This window comes from Stegostoma tigrinum, chromosome 7 (genome assembly GCF_030684315.1).
Source record: "Stegostoma tigrinum isolate sSteTig4 chromosome 7, sSteTig4.hap1, whole genome shotgun sequence".
In the NCBI taxonomy this organism is placed as follows: Eukaryota; Metazoa; Chordata; class Chondrichthyes; order Orectolobiformes; family Stegostomatidae; genus Stegostoma; species Stegostoma tigrinum.
The window spans coordinates 71,747,556-71,767,455 of record NC_081360.1 but is presented as its reverse complement, the minus strand read 5'-3'; the positions used below and the strand labels follow the sequence as shown (position 1 = coordinate 71,767,455).

At 43.1% G+C, this 19,900-nt stretch overlaps 1 protein-coding gene across 5 annotated transcripts in view; it reads left to right on the top strand.

Annotated features, from left to right (window-relative positions):
• nckap5l (NCK-associated protein 5-like) overlaps positions 1–19,900 on the top strand; it is a 752,792-nt gene that overhangs the window by 124,091 nt on the left and 608,801 nt on the right. The window contains exon 1 of one of the 5 annotated variants that reach the window (XM_059647403.1): positions 6,337–6,444. The exons of the other annotated variants lie outside the window; for them this stretch is intronic. The gene's annotated coding sequence lies outside the window, so the exon portion shown is untranslated. Of the gene's footprint in view, positions 1–6,336; positions 6,445–19,900 lie in introns of those variants that run through there. 5 annotated transcript variants of the gene reach the window in all.

The window sequence follows — 19,900 nt, the reverse complement described above, 5'->3', positions numbered from 1 at the left end:
TCGTGAAATCACTGTTAATCTCTCATGGTAATCAAATACATCACTGACTACATTATTAAACACGCTTTTTCTTCCTGCTTAAGATTAAAATAAGGTTTTCAATATGGATGGTATCTTTTTACAAGGAATTAATTTGTGCGTCTAATCCTTTCCCTTACACGTCTTAGGGAACAATAACAACAGATCTCATTTTAGTTTTCATTAAAGTAATAAAATTGCCATCTGTTGAGCTGATAGAATATGCCCTTATAAGGCATCAGCCCGTTTTCAATCAGAAAGACTGTGATTATCTTACCTTTTTGATCTGAATGTCAAATTGCTGTTTGCTGAGTCCCCTTTCTTCACATTTCAGTCACTACATATGACTATCAAGACGCATTCAAGTTTACAATAAAGCAATATTTTCTGAGCTGTACAGATAATGTTTGGTTTCAACTTAAAATCAAAGGAAATGGAAACTCTGCACTTTTTATAATGGGTAAATGATGTGACATATTGGTTTTCTTCCCCAGCAGTGAAACCGAAAGTGATCACGAATATATCTTACTTTGAACTAGATATTCTGCTCCTGATCCTTCAGCTGTACCAGTTGTGCATTACAATGAAAATTTTTGCTTTGTTCTTTCTGGTTCTGAAGGGGGAATTTGTTCAGAACAATGATGCTATATAGAATTGACATACCTATTTTAAATTGCGAAGAGTTATCAGTACTATGGGCCGAACCTTTTATCGGGGTGTCAATGATACTGGCTTTGGTGAATAAGTGTGTGAGAAATCTAGCAAGGCCTATTAAATTTTTGGAAGAAGCTTTCTGCGTCTTTTATCTATGTTCCAACAGTCAAGGCGAGAATCTTGCAAGGGACCTGCAAAAGTTGTCAATTAAAGGGAATTATTGCTCATTAACAGCTTTACTAATGGCACATCTCGCCTCTTTCAGATACATCTTCTTATCCTACACCTTCCTGAGCAAATTCAATGCCAAGAATTCTCAATATGGAAGTCAGAGTGGGTACAATGTAACTTCAGCTCAACACTTGCTCCAAACGAGCTCCACGTTGGACATTGGGTACCTCAGGCATACTGCATGGTTACTAGCCTCACCCCTCCATGTCCATGGACATGGGCAGCTGACAAGTGTCAGCCTCTGAGAACCCTTATGCCACTCTGGTCCACTTAACGAATGATTCTGCACTTCAGTGTTGCAGCTCTGGGTGAAATGACAATTATCATTATAATGTTTCATGAAGGACACTGTGTAATTCAGAGACACGCATCTGGCTCATGGACTGGTCCAGGCTGCAACCTGGGCTATTCACTTGCTGTCATAGTATTCTTTCACTCTAAGGCTACCTGGATACTCATACCACCCTTGCCTTGCCCTGCTTTTTTGCACTACCCCTCAGACAGATGTACATAGCTCACCATACTGATGTATTACCATACTGTTTAATACATACACAAAGCCAGGAGGTTTGTTATTGTTGTCAGCGGTTCCCAGTTAAGTCAACGGAGACAGTCTTTTTCAAGGGAGTCCTGGCACAGTAAATCCAGGGCAAAGAAAAACAGAAAATGCTGAAGAAACTCAGCTGGAGAGAGAAAACAAAGTTCAGCAATCCTCCTTCAGAACTGAGACAAAGGCATTTTCTCATACCAGATCAGAGACTTGGATATGATCAGTCAACCATTCAGGGTGCTCAGAGTCAGGATCGTCTCTTCGTAGGAGACAAGGGGCTGAATCATAGGCAGCACACCACTGCCTTGACTCTTTCTGGCCTACTGTGGGCTCTTTGCCTCCTGGAATGAGAGGCAGGTTTTTAAGAGATGAAAGTAGGTGGCACAGCTGCTGCTTTTGCTGCAGGGAGGAGGTGTCCCTCACAAGTGAGTAGGCAGTATTGAGGGTATGCAGCAATAGTGGTACCTGGAGTTTGGATGAAAGGCAGTGAGTGATGTTGCAGGCAATTGAGCTGAGGTTCGTTGGAGATGGGTACAGGAGCAACAATAGAGTGAGCGTGAGGAATTGGACAGATGGTGGCACTAACACTGGCACAGTGGAGAAAGTCGACCTTTCAACTTTGGACGAGGATTTCATGATCCATTACCATGACGTCTTCTGTTGGTTCTGGGAGTAATGAATTTTCCACTTCTGCACAATCCTGCCCAGTAGGACCTTAAGATCTCCGCATGCAAAGCAGAATGCCAGTTTTCCATCATCTGCCATTTCCGAAGCAAATGTCATAAAATATGCAGGGCAGTGCCAGGCTAAAAGTGCTTGTTCAGATGCACAATGGCCTTTCAAAGATGGTGCCAATACAGGGATGCTGGTCACTTCCAGAATGTCCCATCAGCTGACAGTTGCTGTGGCCAAGGAGGGTAGTGGTATAGGGCTATAATTATGTGAGAGGGATGCTATTGGGGTGAGGCAGATTGTTAAGGAGAAAAGTTTGATAACACATGGCAAGAGATCCTATTAACCCACATGGCGAGAATACCTCTGTGCAACTTGACTAAATTGATGCAAACAAAAAAAAAATCAGTTGTACATTTTGCAAGAGTTATATATCATAGGATCCTCACAGTGTGGAACCTGTGCTAACCATTGAGCCATGGTACATATTAGGTCTGTATTAAGTCAGAAATCACACAACACCAGGTCCAACAGGTTTATTTGAAATCACAAGCTTTTGGCACCTCAGGTGCTATGACTTGAAAGAGGACTGACTGTGGAATCCAGGATTGACCATGCCAGTAGTCAATGAAGTAGCTTTATTGTGGGGTATTTAGGACATAGATAGGATAAACAACAGAAGCATGGAGATGAGAAATTATGGCTACACAGTGGAACTAAATCAGGTTAAGAATTGTGAAATTGCACATTTCTTTTAGGAATTGCTGTCCAGAATGCTTTAAGTTATTGAAATGAAATCCACGAATGAAGCTTCAATGAAAAAAAAATCATTTTCCTTGATAGGAGGCTTTGACAACAAAGCAATCCAAACTTGTTTGTCTAAATTAGAATTTGTTTTGCTCATGGTTTTGTCTGTAAACAATAAGTCATCAGATCCAAATTGTTTTGAGTAATTCTTCAGTTGTCTATTTATTTTATAACTTTATTATTTAATAGGAATCTGAGCAAAACCACACAAGTGAAAAATAAATCATTGTTTCAGTGTCTGTTGCATTTATTATTATTCAATCTTCTGAAATACTAATTACAGACTCATTTGTAACTTTGCATTGGTGTTTCTGTCTGTTTGTTAAAATAAAACCCTAAGCTTTTTGGGGTTTGGCTGCTCGCAAGTTTAAAGTAGTTAGAATTCTACTTATTATATCAGTCTTACTTACTTGTCAAAGTGTTTCTACCAAAGTTGTGTTTCATGACTTCTGCCATGTTTCTTCCCTGCAGTGGCTGAAGCCCTGTACCAGAATTGTCTCTTGAAAATTCTGTGATTGAGTCTGATGCCCTCAACTCGTATATTTGGCATTTCTAGCTTGAGCTTGGTTTTGATTGAAATAAGTATTTTTGAGCTGGCCAGTAAATCTGTAAGGTTTACTTTGGCGAACTACTCTGTATCCAGGTGTACGTCAGATTCAGAAATAGTCTGGCAAGGCTTTAGAAATGGAAACAGAAAAATACTGGAAATTAATAGCATATTCAGCAACATCTTCAGAGAGAAAAGCAAAGTTAACATTTCAGGTTGACGACGTTTCATCAGCTCTGGATATGGCTTTTGCTTTTGGTTTTGATGAGCTTTTCAGTTGTTTTGTTTCACTGGGTTACATGTGAGACAGGAGGAAGCAAGAGAGCCTGACTGCTCTCTCTAACATTGAATTTGTAGGTAAACTGATTGACCACTTTCTCCTCTTGCCTTTCTTAACAAAAATTGGTGCTTTAACATATATTTTCCAGTATAGAAACTTCTGAGTTGTTATTTTGTTCATGATTTTCTTCATTTGTAGTTTTGATGGAACATGAATCAGAGTAGAATTTGGAGCAGGCAGGAAAATTGGCATGAAGGAAGAGAGAAGTCAAGCTGTGATTTGGTTGTATGGAGGTAAAGACTGAAGGGTGTGCTTGGCCGGGTAGACCTAGGGGATTGGTGCAAAGTACATCTGAACATGAGTAGATAGCAAGACTGGAATGTGTGTTCAGAAAGTCAGTAGGAAAAAATAATCAAGATGTTCTAAAATCATGTGCAGTGGAAATTAAAAGAGCAAAAATAATTTAAAGCATTATAGAAGGGGAGTGGTGGCTCAACGGTTAGCACTGCCGCCTCACAGCACCAGGACCCAGGTTCGATTCCACCCTTGAGCGACTGTGTGCAGTTTGCACATTCTCCCCTTGTGTGTGTATGTGTATTTCTCCTCTGAGTGCTCTGGTCTCCTCCCGCAGCCTAAAGATGTGCAGGTTAGGTGTATTAGCCACGTTAAATTGCCCCATAGTGTTTGGGGATATGCAGGTGAGGTGGATTAGCCATGGAAATTGCAAGGGTCGGGGGTGGGTCTGCATGGGATGCTCTTCAGAGGATCAGTGTGGACTTGATGAGCTGAATGGCATGTTTCCACACTGTAGGGATTCTATGATCTGTGATGAATCTACAGTTACGAAAGGGAAAAGCTGAGGGCAGGAAATAGCTGGAGGCTTATTAAAGCCCGTACATTAGTTTCCCATTAATACTGGCTTTTTGCTATGTTTCCCCTCCAGGTAATTGGGTGAGAGGGAAGAGAGATGGGGAGGAGGGGAGTTGTGATTTGGAAAAGGGGTCATCTCTGCTCCTCAAAACTGCTAGGGAGTCCGGTAAAGCATTTTCTGTTCCTCCCAGCTCCATAGATAAATTTGTAAAAATGCATATTTTTTATTGTTGTCTGTTAAATATTATTAATAAGGCCACTTGTAGATCATGTGCAACTGAATAGATTTATCTCAGCATCAATTGGATCACACACACACACACACACACACACACACACACACACACACACACACACACACACACACCAAATTTTCATTTATACGGGTCACCTGAAAAGTGGAACAGGTGTAAACGACTTGAACCTTCTGAATCTATCTGCTACTGAGCCACTGCAACATCAGTGTAGGTGTGGCAGAAACTCCATATACAGTGGATGAAATAACACATCCAGTGGCACAAAAGTAGAAAATCCAAAGAAATCTTGGGACAAAACAAAATACTAAACAATTCTTGAAAATAAGAATATTGGTCCTGTCTAATGACCATGTTTTCTGGTACTCAAACTTCCTTAAGAATGTAAATAATTTCTTACAGTATCAATTACTGTCATGATAATGTTAATATCTTGAGAGATATTGTAGGCTGCATCATTTTGATTTTAAATAAACCAGCCTCTTGGAAATATAATTTTTAGATATTTTCTCATCGTCTAAATGGACAATGTTAGATTTTAGACTTGATCTTTGTTTCAGTAAATAGGCTCAGGGAAGACAAATGGTGTTGCCATCTGTTTTTATTTAGGCACAGTTCTATGTTTATAGATGTTTGGAAAAAGACAACAAAACTGACAGACACATAATTTTGGATAATTCTTCAAGTTAAACTTATTCAATAAACAAGAATCCGTTTCAATGAGTATGGATATTCTGAAAGAAATGATTTACTGAAAAGAAATTACCGAACACTGGGGTTTAGTTGCAAACAGTCAACACTGCAGACTCTAATTTTGTTGACATTTGTAAGTAATAGTTTGACTCCTTGACAGCACATGAAATGTGTTTTGGATTCACAGAGGATGTATTTAGTGAAGCCATTCATGGAAGGAAGATGTTTACAGGTGAAACCAGTAACTAATGGAGTGCATTACATTCCTGAGGATGGAGAAGGAAACATCTTATGAAGCCACAAGGTTTGGAGAAAATAATTTGTGTTCTTTGCCATAAATAGGAGATAGAAGAAGTTCAGATTTCTTGCAAATGATTTAGCTCCTATTTCAGATGAAGCAGTACATAAGCACAAGGAACCAAATGTTTAATTTAAAAAATCAAGCAAGCTTCATCAACACTGATAAGATTATTCAAAAATGCAACTCACTTACAAACACCCTAATGAAATTTTGTTCTAAATCTGCCTTGTTTCTGTGTTACCAGAGTAATGCCATTGGAAAATGTAAGTTGAGGAGTGGGTTTGGGCCATGAAGCTATGGTTAATTCTTTGCAGTGTTACTGACTGTAGAATGCGTAAGCTATGAATCATTAGTAGTCAAATGAGAAAATGCCAGTTAGTATACACTCTCATTGGGTGAAACACAAAGGGTAAAGGAAGGATTTAAATCTATCCAGATCTAGTCATTTTGTTTTCAGACAGGTGAGAGTTGTTAATTCACTTGCAATGCATTTGATCTGGGTGTTATTCGCAGAACATTTCTTGTTTGAACAAAATGTAACTCCAGGCAATTCCTTTTAGTGCAAAGGTAAGTTTTCAATATCATTTATAATCTCAAGTATAGACAGAGTAAACATGTTATTCCTTTCTCTGAACTTGTTTTTGGGATAAGTGTATTTACATTTTGGTATCTGATAAAAGTAGTTCTTTAATAGAAAACTTGTAGGTTTGCCAACAGGTGGAATTACCTCCCTGATGCAAGTTGGCCCTTTTATTTGTTTTTATCTATTTTGGGAAGAAGGAAGATATTTTCCGAATATACGACATTATTTTTAATCAACAGTTTTACAGTTTTATCCAAACATCTTTCCTTGCGTATTTGTTGTTTTACTGCAATAGTTCATGGACACTTGGACATACTGCTTTCTATGTATAGGATATTGATGATAAAAGTTGTGCCATTTAACATGGCTTTAGCAGACATACAAAATATCTTTAAATTGTATAAGAAATACACATAGCCAAAAAATTAGATCTTAATTCTCTCCGAAGTATTTCAGAGTAATGAGATCTGGTGAAAATGTTAATTGTCTGTGTGCTTTTCTTTTCTCTTTCACTTTATATAAGCTACAGCTGCATGTGTATGTTCTGCTTTTTCATTTTGTTTTAAGTTTCTTTTAAGAAGCCTGTTGTGTTTCAGTTGTATGGCTGTATTGTGTCTCAGTCTTTTGTTATGGGTTCACGGTAAAATTGAAGAAGCAGTGTGAAGAAGGTTACAAGGCAAACGAAGTGCAGATTTATGCCATAATTACAATGCAACAGCAAATTTGCATTTGTTGTAAATTTGCAGCTGGGACATAGCACATTGGTTTACAATTGTTTAATCTGTTTGTAGTTCAACATGAAAACTTCTACATTTTGTCACTTCATTTGTACTAAACTGTGAAACATGGGTTTAACCTTGTAGCAAAACTCCAACCTACTTGTGAGTCTAAACATTTGAAACAATGATTCCGAAGTGATTCATTTTCTCCCCAATGTGTACAGTTGCCAGGCAGATGCTGTACTTTGCACTTTGAAACGGATGTCTTTTCATTTGCTTTGATTACTGGGAGTAAGTGATTTGAAGTTAATGATACATTAAACTAGGACGCATAGTTTAAATTAACATGAGACGTTTCACTGAATTTCCTTTGTCTCTAGATTTGAAGAGGAACAACTTGTTCTTGTTTTCAGTTCTCCTACATTCTCCCACCAACCTGGAAACACACATTTATTTAATACTCATACTGTCATATTCATCTTAAGATATTACTTTTGTTAATATGCATGATTTAGTTGATTCATGAGTTTTGCTGACAAGGTGACATTTAGTTCCAATACCTAATTGCCCTTAAGAAAGTGGCACCGAGCTACTTTCTTGAACTACTGCAGACCTGATGAAGTGGGCCCTCCCAGGATGTTATTGGGAGGGAACAAACTTTACGCTTCTAGTGATGGAAGAAATCTAACTTTGGCGTGAAAGTAATGCTTGGAATGAAGAAAAACAAGTGTTTCCTTCTTTTGGAGACTGACAGCAAAGAATGAAAAACAAAACACTGCATTCAAAAGTTGCAATTCAGCAGACATTGCTGTTTTTCCATGCCTTATTCAATCAGATAGAAATGTCAATGCACAATGCCTGGATCAATAAATGATTCGTTCACTCTTAATACCTTGCAGTATCATGTAAAATACTTCACAAACACAATTGGGGTAATGCTGCAACACAGAAGCTTTTACATGGCATCAAGTAGAACAAAAGTAGAAACTGAATGTACCATCTTGTATTTTCCTTCTGACTAAATTTGAGGCACACTGGATGGTGCATTGCATGATTGACACAACTCTTGGTGTAAAGGAACGATTCTCTTGTATTAGTAATAATATGAGCATGTCCCAACTTGCATCAAGTTCCACTCACTATTCCGCACTTGCTGATCTTCGCTCCAGGTCCTGCGAAGCAATAGTATTGGAAATGTGCTCCAGAACTTGCCACTCCCCTAGCCAAGTTATTTCAGTACAGTTGCAACACTGGTATCCACTTTACAATGTGGAAAATTGCCCAGCTAAGTCCTGTACACAAAAACAAACAGGACAAATCCAACCCAGCCAGTTATCACCCTATCAGTCTATTCTCAATCACCAATAAAGCCATAGAAGATGTCATTACAGTGCTACCAAGCAGTATCCACTCAGCAATAACCGGCTCAGTGATGCCCAGTTTGGATTCCGCCAGGGCCACTCAGCTCCTGATTTCATTACAGCCTTGGTTCAAACATGGAAAAAAGAGTTAAATCCAGAAGTGAGGTGAGAGTGACATCAAAGCTATATTCAACCAAGTGTAGCATCAAAATGCCCTAGCAAAGCTGGAACCAATGGCTATCACGACAATCTCTCTGGTGGATGGAGTCATAGCTGACACATAGGAAGATGGTTGTGGTTGTTGGAAGTCAGTCACCTCAGCTCCAGGACATTTCCGCAGGAGTTCCTCAGGGCAGTGTCCTCTGCCCAGTGATCTTCAGCTGCTTCATCAATGACCTTCCCTCCACCATAAGTCTGAGGTGGGGATGCTCACCAATGATTGCATAGTGTTCAGCACAAGTTGCGACTCCTTCGATACTGCAGCAGTCTATGTTCAAATGCAAGATGATGTGGACAATATTCAGGATTGTGCTGACAAATGGTTAATAACATTCATGCCACTCAAATGCCAGGCAATGATCTTCACCAACAGGAGACAATCTAACCAAGGCCCCTTGACATTCAGTGGTGCTACAATCAATGTGTCCCTCAGTATCAACATCCTGAGGGCTACTATTGAACAGAAACTCATCTGGACTTGGCACATAAATGCAGTGGCCACAAGAGAAGGTCAGAGGCTAGGAATACTGCAGCGGGTAACTCACCTCCTGACTCCTTTAAAGCCTGTCCATCATCCACAAGTTATAAGTCAGAAGTGTGATGGAATCCTGCCCACTTATCTGGATGGATAGCTTCAACAACACTCAAGAAGCTTGACACCATCCAGGACAAAGCAGCCCACTTGATTGGCACTACATTCACAAGCATCTTCCTCCTCCACCACTGATGCTCAGTGGCAGCAGTACGTACTATCTACAAGATACATGAAAGAAAATCACTAAAGATCCTCAGACAGGACCTTCCAAATCCAGAGCTACTTACATCTAGAAACAAAAGGGTTTTGTGGGAATTTCCCCTCCAAGCAACTCACTATCCTGACTTGGAAATATATCGCTTTTCCTTCACTGTCATTGGGTTAAAATCCTGGAATTCCCTCCCTCATGGCATTATGGGTCAAACTAAAGCAGTGGCTGCAAGGGTTCATGAAGGCAACTCACCCTCAGCTTCCCAAGGGCAACCAGGGAAGGGCAACAAATGCTGGCCAGCAAGCGATGCCCACATCCCAAAAAAAGTGAAAAAAAATCACAAAATTATTTCTTATGCAAAGAACAAAAAGATCCCAAAAAGCTGATCCAACAGCAGGTAAGAGATGATTAACGTTGACATACACCAACAATTAATTGGCTACATCTGTGCAGGTTCATCAGGTGGTGGCCACTTTTACCTGGCCATTTTGGTAATTATGGCGTACAGCCCATTCTTGTAAACTCTGGAGAGCATAGGCTTAATTTAGTCAGCCTCTCATAATAAAACAATCCCTCACCTCGGGGACCAATGTGATGAACTTTCACTGTACCCCATCCAATAAAAGTATATCCTTTATTACATAGGGAGGCTGAACTGAACACAAGATTCCAGATGTAGTTTCAATTAACTTCCTGTATTATTGGGCAAGACTTCATTATTCCTGTCCCCTTGCAACAAAGGCCAACATGCTATTTGCATGTAATTTATTCTGCATGTTAATTTTGTGTTTCTTGTATAAGCATATCAAGTTGCTCTTGACTTCAACCATAGTTTCACACCATGCAAAAAAAACTCTGCTTTTCTGTTCTTGTGACTGAAGTGAGTAACCTCATACTTCCAAACATCATAATACACCTGCTATTTTGTTGCCACTCGCTACACTATTTGAAGATAACAAAGTGTGTAGCTAGATGAACACAGCAGGCCAAGCAGCATCTCAGGAGCACAAAAGCTGACGTTTCGGGCCTAGACCCTTCATCAGAGAGGGGGATGGGGAGAGGGAACTGGAATAAATAGGGAGAGAGGGGGAGGCGGACCGAAGATGGAGAGAAAAGAAGATAGGTAGAGAGGAGAGTATAGGTGGGGAGGTAGGGAGGGGATAGGTCAGTCCAGGGAAGAAGGATAGGTCAAGGAGGCGGGATGAGGTGGTACGTAGGAAATGGAGGTGCCGCTTGAGGTGGGAGGAAGGGACGGGTGAGAGGAAGAACAGGTTAGGGAAGCGGAGACAGGCTGGGCTGGTTTTGGGATACAGTGGGGGGAGGGGACGAGCTGGGCTGGTTTTGGGATGCAGTGGGGGGAGGGGGCGAGCTGGGCTGGTTTTGTGATGCAGTGGGGGGAGGAGGGGAAGAATTGGGCTGGTTTTGGGATGCAATGGGGGAAGGAGAGATTTGAAGCTTGTGAAGTCCACATTGATACCATTGGGCTGCAGGGTTCCCAAGCGGAATGTGAGTTGCTGTTCCTGCAACCTTCGGGTGGCATCATTGTGGCACTGCAGGAGGCCCATGATGGACATGTCATCTGAGGAACGGGAGGGGGAGTTGAAATGCTTCGCGATTGGGAGGTGCAGTTGTTTGTTGCAAACCGAGCGGAGGTGTTCTGCAAAGCGGTCACCAAACCTCCGCTTGGTTTCCCCTATGTAGAGGAAGCCACACCGGGTACAATGGAGACAATATACCACATTGGCAGATGTGCAGGTGAACCTCTGCTTAATATGGAAGGTCATCTTGGCGCCTGGGATAGGGGTGAGGGAGGAAGTGTGGGGGCATTTGTAACACTTCCTGCGGTTGCAGGGGAAGGTGCCAGGAGTGGTGGGGTTGGAGGGGAGTGTGAAGCAGAAAAGGGAGTCGCGGAGACAGTGGTCTCTTGAGAAGGCAGACAGCCAACGCTGACGGAACCCCGCCCACAACCTCCACAGCCAGCAACCCCAGAGAAGACAGCCACACTGAGCCCTGCCGAATCTTCACCATCCCCCCACCTCTCAGTCTCTATCTCAGGTAACCAGCTAGAAATTGATGTCCATTTCAAGCACACTGACTCCCACAGCTACCTAGAATACACCTCCTCCCACCCACCCTCCTGCAAAAATTCCATCCCCTATTCCCAATTCCTCCGCCTCCGCCGCATCTGCTCCCTGGATGAGGCATTCCACTCCTGCACATCCCAGATGTCCACGTTCTTCAAGGACCCCAACCTTCCCCCCGCAGTGGTCGCAACGCACTTGACCGCATCTCCCGCATTTCCCGCAACACATCCCTCACACACCACCCCCACCACAACTGCCCCCAGAGGATCCCCCTCATTCTAACATACCACCCCACCAACTTCTGGATACAACGTATCATTCTCCGACACTTCCACCATCTACAATCCAACCCCACCACCCAAGCTATTTTTCCATCCCCACCCTTGTCTGCCTTCCGGAGAGACCACTCTCTCCGCGACTCCCTTGTCCGCTCCACACTGCCCTCCAACCCCACCACACCCGGCACCTTACCCTGTAATCGCAGGAAGTGCTACACTTGCCCCCAGATCTCCTCCCTCACCCCTATCCCAGGCCCCAAGATGACCTTCCATATCAAGCAGATGTCCACCTGCACATCTGCCAATGTGGTATATTGTATCCATTGCACCCGGTGTGGCTTTCTCTAAATTGGGGAAACCAAGCGGAGGTTTGATGACCGGTTTGCAGAACACCTCCGATCGGTTTGCAACAAACAACTGCACCTCCCAGTCACGAAGCATTTCAACTCCCCCTCCCATTCTTTCGATGACATGTCCATCATGGGCCTCCTGCAGTGCCACAATGATGCCACCCGAAGGTTGCAGGAACAGCAACTCATATTCCGCTTGGGAACCCTGCAGCCCAATGGTATCAATGTGGACTTCACCAGCTTCAAAATCTCCCCTTCCCCCACTGCATCCCAAAACCAGCCCAGTTTGCCCCCTCCCCCCACTGCACCACACAACCAGCCCAGCCTGTCTCTGCTTCCCTATCCTGTTCTTCCTCTCACCCATCCCTTCCTCCCACCTCAAGCCGCACCTCCATTTCCTACCTACCACCTCTTCCCGCCTCCTTGACCTGTCCGTCTTCCCTAGACTGACCTATCCCCTCCCTCCCTCCCCACCTATACTCTCCTCTCCACCTATCTTCTTTTCTTTCCATCTTCGGTCCGCCTCCCCCTCTCTCCCTATTTATTCCAGTACCCGCTCCCCATCCCCCTCTCTGATGAAGGGTCCAGGCCCGATACATCAGCTTTGTGCTCCTGAGATGCTGCTTGGCCTGCTGTGTTCATCGAGCTCCACACTTTGTTATCTTGGATTCTCCTGCGTCTGCAGTTCCCATTATCACTATTTGAAGGGCTGCAGTGAGATGGCCTGTCTCAAGGTCAAGAGCACAAGAGAAGCAAGCAGCCATGGTTCAGAATGCTGAAAGAATTTGGTAGCAGCTAACTTCTTTTGATCACTTAAGGAATTTGGACTTTGCTGAGTGGGCCAGCTGAAGAAGGCAAGAAAGGTGTTAAGTCCCACACACTGACTTTCATCATTTATCTGTGCAGCTCTCCTCATGGCAGGAAACCTGACAGCTTCAATTATTTCTTTCCCTGAAGGCAACTCACATTCCATCTGGGGTTCCAACATTTCCCACACACTGTGATCCTGTTGCCCTCTCACTTTATGCCGTACAGTCACTTCCAAAAATGGTGTCCTCTCTTCCTCCCCTTGTCGGAACAGTTGCATGAGTGCTCCCATGCCATGGTAATGCTTTGTCCCAGTGCAACTAAACGTAAGTGAAGTGTTAGACAGATGATGTGCCTTCCAGTAAGTTGGAAGTGGTTTGTCGAGAAGCAATGGCACTCTCTGAAAGAAGAGGCATTTTTAGCAACAGCTTCTGAATGGAACTGCCTAGATCTCTTCAGTGCAATGGATCAAAGCCCTCTAGCAAGTTACTGACTAGTGGAAATTGGATACTCTAGTTGGAAAATCCAGACCAATCAAATTTAGCTTTTTTAACTACATCAGTAACATAACCAAAGACGTGTTCAGCTCATCCTCAATTTCAAATGCCACGCCCCTCCCAACCCAAAGAGACCCTGAAGAATGTAGTATGTCAGAAAGACAACCCAATGTCACCTTTAGGAGACTTCATTCCCCTAGGAGCAACTCACCATCTTGACTTGGAAATAGATCGTCATTCTTTCACTGTTACTGGGTCATAATCCTAGAACTTCCCTCTCTAAGGGCATTGTGGGTCAACCTACTGAATATGGGCTGCAGCGGTTCAAGAAGACAGTGCATCACCACCTTCTCAAGGGCAACTAGGGGCAGGCAAGAAATGCTGGTCAGCCAGCCACGCCCACATCTTAAAAAAAGGATCAGATGACAGTCCTATCCTGGTAGCCCACGTCCCCTCACCTGAAAAGCAAACCACACACCTCAATTAGCTATCAATTGACCATTTCTCTCTATACCTATTATGAACCTGATATACCCTAGTTTTTCAAAACTCGTATATCTTTTCAGCTTTTAGAGGGAGCTTTCATTTCTATATATTCATGGAATGTTGTGTTCCACAATCGATTTCTGCGTTAAAATGCCAACAGGCCATAGACTAAAATGCAATCTCTTAAATTGTAATTGCAAATAAATATGAGCTGTAGACTGCAATTTAGCACAATGAATACCAGTTTGGTTTAAAATAAATTATGATCTTGGTTGAAGCGATCAAAATGTGAATAGCAATTCTTGCTTACATTGAGAAAGAAGAGGAATAGATTTGGAACTAAGTCAGAAGTGAAAGGAAAACTGATCAGGAAATATTCAAATTTACATAATATTAAATAGCGTTTCAAATGCCAAGTAGAATTACGGCATGACTTTTTTTATGATGGCTGCTTTCTTTAACATGATCCCAGGATGCAATTATTGATAAACTAAAAAACACAATTACTTTAGCTTACACTTCTTCAATATGAATAAAAAGGAAAGGTGCATTTTTGTGATGGAAAAGTGGGGTATGGATGCTAGGGCAGTTGCTTGCTCCTCCTGAGGGAATGTGGCAGTTGGGAGACGTGGCACACGTCTCCGCTGGCTACATCTGCGGGAAGTGCACCCAACTACAGCTCCTTGAAAACCGTGTTAGGGAAATGGAGCTGGAGCTGGATGAACTACGGATCATTCGGGAGGCAGAGGGGGTAATTGAGAGGAGTTACCGGGAGTTGGTCACTCCTAAGGCTCAGGACAAGGATAGATGGGTTACAGTTGGGGGGAGGAAAGGGGACAGACAGACAGTGCAGAGATCCCCTGTGGGCATTCCCCTCAGCAATAAGTATACCGTTTTGGATACTGCTGGGGGGGAATGACCTAACAGAGGAAAGCCATAGTAGTCAGTTCTCTGGCACTGAGCCTGACACTGTGGCAAAGAAGGGAAGGGGGCAGAATAGAAAAGTATTCGTGGTAGGGGACTCGATAGTTAGGGGAATTGACAGGAGATTTTGTGGTCAGGATCGGGATTCCCGGAAGGTATGTTGCCTCCCTGGTGCCAGGGTCCGGGACGTCTCCGATCGGGTGTATAAGGTTCTAAAAGGGGAGGGCGAGCAGCCAGAAATCGTGTTACATATTGGCACTAATGATATAGCCAGAAATAGGATTGAGGATATAAAAAGTGATTTCAGGCAGTTAGGATGGAAGCTGCAGAGCAGGACGAACAGAGTAGTGTTTGCTGGTTTACGACTGGTTTAGTAGTGCTACACCCCCTCCTCTTTTTCCCCCCTCCCTATTCTTTTTATATGTTCTAAACCCTGGAACATCCAGCAACCATTCCTGCCCATGAGAAATCCATGCTCTGTTATTGCCACAACATCATAGCACCAGGTACCACGAGATAGCGAGATGAGGAACAGGGAGCGGGCGCAGCTTAACACGTGGCTACGCAGCTGGTGTAGGAGGGAGGGCTTCAGATATATAGATAATTGGGATGCCTTCTGGGGAAGGTGGGACCTGTACAAGAAGGACGGGTTGCATCTGAACTGGAAGGGGACCAATGTCCTGGGTGGAAGGTTTGCTCAAGGAGTTCGAGAGGGTTTAAACTAGTATGGCAGGTGGTGAGAACCTGAGCTGTATACCGGAGGTGAGAGTTGATGCAGGTGAGGCAGTAGCAAGAGGTAGGCCAGCTAGTGGGAAGGAACCAAGGGATCGGTTAAAGTGTGTTTGCTTTAATGCAAGGAGTATCAGGAATAAAAGTGATGAACTTAGAGAGTGGATCAGTACCCGGTGCTATGATGTTGTGGCCATAACAGAGACATGGGTTTCTCATGGGCAGGAATGGTTGCTGGATGTTCCAGGGTTTAGAACATTTAAAAAGAATAGGGAGGGGGGAAAAAGAGGAGGGGGTGTAGCACTACTAATCAGAGAGGGTATCACAGCTACAGAAGCTTCCATTGTTGAGGAAGATCTGCCTACCGAGTCAGTATGGGTGGAAATTAGGAACAGCAAGGGAGTAGTCACCTCGTTAGGGGTTTACTACAGGCCCCCCAATAGCAGCAGGGAGATTGAAGAAAGCATAGGTCGACAGATTTTGGAAAAGTGTGGACGCAATAGGGTTGTTGTAATGGGTGACTTTAACTTTCCTAATATTGATTGGAACCTCCTTCGAGCAGAAGATTTGAATGGAGCTGTTTTTGTAAGGTGTGTTCAGGAGGGTTTCCTAACGCAGTACGTTGACAGGCCGACGAGGGGAGAGGCCATTCTAGACTTGGTGCTTGGAAATGAGTCTGGGCAGGTATCAGATCTTGTGGTGGGAGAGCATTTTGGTGATAGTGACCATAACTGCCTCACATTCTACATAGCTATGGAGAAGGAGAGGATTAGGCAAAATGGGAGGATATTTAATTAGGGAAGAGGAAACTATGATGCGATTAGACATGAGTTAGGAAGCATGGACTGGGAGCAATTGTTCCATGGTAAGGGAACTATAGACATGTGGAGACTGTTTAAGGAACAGTTGTTGCGAGTGATGAGTAAATATGTCCCTCTGAGACAGGCAAGAAGGGGTAAGATAAAGGAATCTTGGATGATGAGAGCGTTGGAACTTCTTGTGAAAAGGAAGAAGGTAGCTTACATAAGGTGGAGGAAGCTAGGGTCAAGTTCAGCTAGAGAGGATTACACACAGGCAAGGAAGGAGCTCAAAAATGGTCTGAGGAGAGCCAGGAGGGGGCACGAGAAAGGCTTGGCAGAACGAATTAGGAAAAACACAAAGGCATTTTACACTTATGTGAGGAATAAGAGAATGGTCAAAGAAAGAGTAGGGCCGATCAGGGATAGCTTAGGGAACTTGTGTGTGGATTCTGAGGAGGTAGGGGAAGCCCTAAATGAGTTTTTTGCTTCTGTCTTTACGAAAGAAACGAACTTCGTAGTGAATGAAACCTTTGAAGAGCAGGTGTGCATGCTGGAATGGATAGAGATAGAGGAAGCTGATGTGCTGAAAATTTTGTCAAACATTAAGTCGCCAGGCCCGGACCAGATTTGTCCTCGGCTGCTTTGGGAAGCGAGAAATGCAATTGCTTCGCCACTTGCGAAGATCTTTGCATCCTCGCTCTCCACTGGAGTCGCACCTGAGGACTGGAGAGAGGCAAATGTAATTCCTCTCTTCAAGAAAGGAAATAGGGAAATCCCCGGCAATTACAGGCCAGTAAGTCTCACGTCTGTCATCTGCAAGGTGTTAGAAAGGATTCTGAGGGATAGGATTTATGACCATCTGGAAGAGCATGGCTTGATCAAATACAGTCAACACGGCTTTGTGAGGGGCAGGTCATGCCTCACAAACCTTATCGAGTTTTTTGAGGATGTGACTAGAAAAGTTGATGAGGGTCGAGCTGTGGATGTGGTGCATATGGACTTCAGCAAGGCATTTGATAAGATTCCCCATGGTAGGCTCATTCAGAAGGTCAGGAGGAATGGGATACTGGGGAACTTAGCTGCCTGGATACAGAATTGGCTGGCCAACAGAAGACAGCGAGTGGTAGTAGAAGGAAAATATTCTGCCTGGAAGTCGGTGGTGAGTGGGATTCCACAGGGCTCTGTCCTTGGGCCTCTACTGTTTGTAATTTTTATTAATGACTTGGATGAGGGATTGAAGGATGGGTCAGCAAGTTTGCAGACGACACAAAGGTCGGAGGTGTCGTTGACAGTATAGAGGGCTGTTGTAGGCTGCAGCGGGACATTGACAGGATGCAGAGATGGGCTGAGAGGTGGCAGATGGAGTTCAACCTGGATAAATGTGAGGTGATGCATTTTGGAAGGTCGAATTTGAAAGCTGAGTACAGGATTAAGGATAGGATTCTTGGCTGTGTGGAGGAACAGAGGGATCTTGGTGTGCAGATACATAGATCCCTTAAAATGGCCACCCAAGTGGACAGGGTTGTTAAGAAAGCATATGGTGTTTTGGCTTTCATTAACAGGGGGATTGAGTTTAAGAGTCGTGAGATCTTGTTGCAGCACTATAAAACTTTGGTTAGACCGCACTTGGAATACTGCATCCAGTTCTGGTCGCCCTATTATAGGAAAGATGTGAATGCTTTGGAGAGGGTTCAGAGGAGGTTTACCAGGATGCTGCCTGGACTGGAGGGCTTATCTTATGAAGAGAGGTTGACTGAGCTCGGTCTCTTTTCGTTGGAGAAAAGGAGGAGGAGAGGGGACCTAATTGAGGTATACAAGAAAATGAGAGGCATAGATAGAGCTGATAGCCAGAGACTATTTCCCAGGGCAGAAATGGCTAGCACGAGGGGTCATAGTTTTAAGCTGGTTGGAGGAAAGTATAGAGGGGATGTCAGAGGCGGGTTCTTTACACAGAGAGTTGTGAGAGCATGGAATGCGTTACCAGCAGCAGTTGTGGAAGCAAGGTCATTGGGGTCATTTAAGAGACTGCTGGACATGCATATGGCCACAGAAATTTGAGGGTGCATACATGAGGATCAATGGTCGGCACAACATTGTGGGCTGAAGGGCCTGTTCTGTGCTGTGCTGTTCTATGTTCTATGTTCTATGTAAAAGAAATTTGAGGCAAATTCAGTTCTTAAAAAAAGCTTAGGTTAAAAAGAATAGTTTGAAAGCCAATTATTTGGAAACTGGACAAACCATACTCTGCAGCAGATGTGATATCAAGGTTAAAAATTACATCTGAAACAGGGTTGTTTACTGGCTCTAGTGCGGAGGTTGGAGGAGGGAAAGGCATTTAATTACGTGGCGTGATGGCATACTTGATTGCCACTACTTTCCTACCTCTGTCTGAATTAAGTTCCAGGTGGGAAGGCCAATGTTGACCTTCCATGTTTTTGAATCAGGTAATTTGCTAATGTAGCTCAGAAGCTGCAATTAATGTTCCAGAATTGTATTTCTGATATGTTGGTTAAGATTTGTCAGATTTTATCAATCAAGTATTAAGGAATGAAGTTGACCAGCAATGCTAAACAGGTACAATAATTTTGTGCAATAATTTTTCACATTGCCAGTTTTCATCTTCCATTGACTTTGAAATAAGGTCAACAGTTTTTCTTAAATTTCCAGCCAGCTGATGATTCTGGAATTTACTAATTTCACTAAACTTAAAGTCCTCAATTTATTCTCCAAATTTTGTGGAAACAGCACTTACTCTCTGCATAAAAGCAAAATATTGCAAATGATGGAAATCAGAAATGAAATCAGAAAATGCAGGAACTACACAGCAGGTCTGCTTACAACTGTGCAGATGCAAACAGTGAGCATTTCAAGTCAAATATGGCTTTCCTTCAAACCTTGAAGAGTTCTGATGAAGAGTTATGTTAAGCTCAAAGTGCTGAACATAATTTTCTACTCCCTGAGGTGACAAGGATAATTGTGAATGTGAGTTAAGTGAGAGTGTAAAATTGAAATTCTTGCCGTTGAGGTAAACCTTTGCAATTAAGTCGTCCTCCTTACATAGCGAGATTACCTTTTTTGTCAGTAGCAATTGAAGAACCTTTATACTTGCATTTCCATTTCATTAATTATACAACTGACTAGAATTAATTTCCCCTTCCCAACTGAGACACTCCGTACATTAGAAACATGACTCCATGAACTAAGTATGTACGCATCATGTTAAATATATTACTTTGTCTGCCTCTAATCCAACTGAGTGAGAGGCAGTGTTGAAGATGACTCACAATCTCCCAAGCATCATGCCCCACAAATGCCAGCTGCTGGATGAGGGCCTGTGGTGACAAGAAGCTTGACACCATCTCGGACAAAGCAATCTGCTTGATTGGTACCTCATCCACAAGTATCCACTCCCTCCACCACCGATGCTCAGTAGCAGCAAT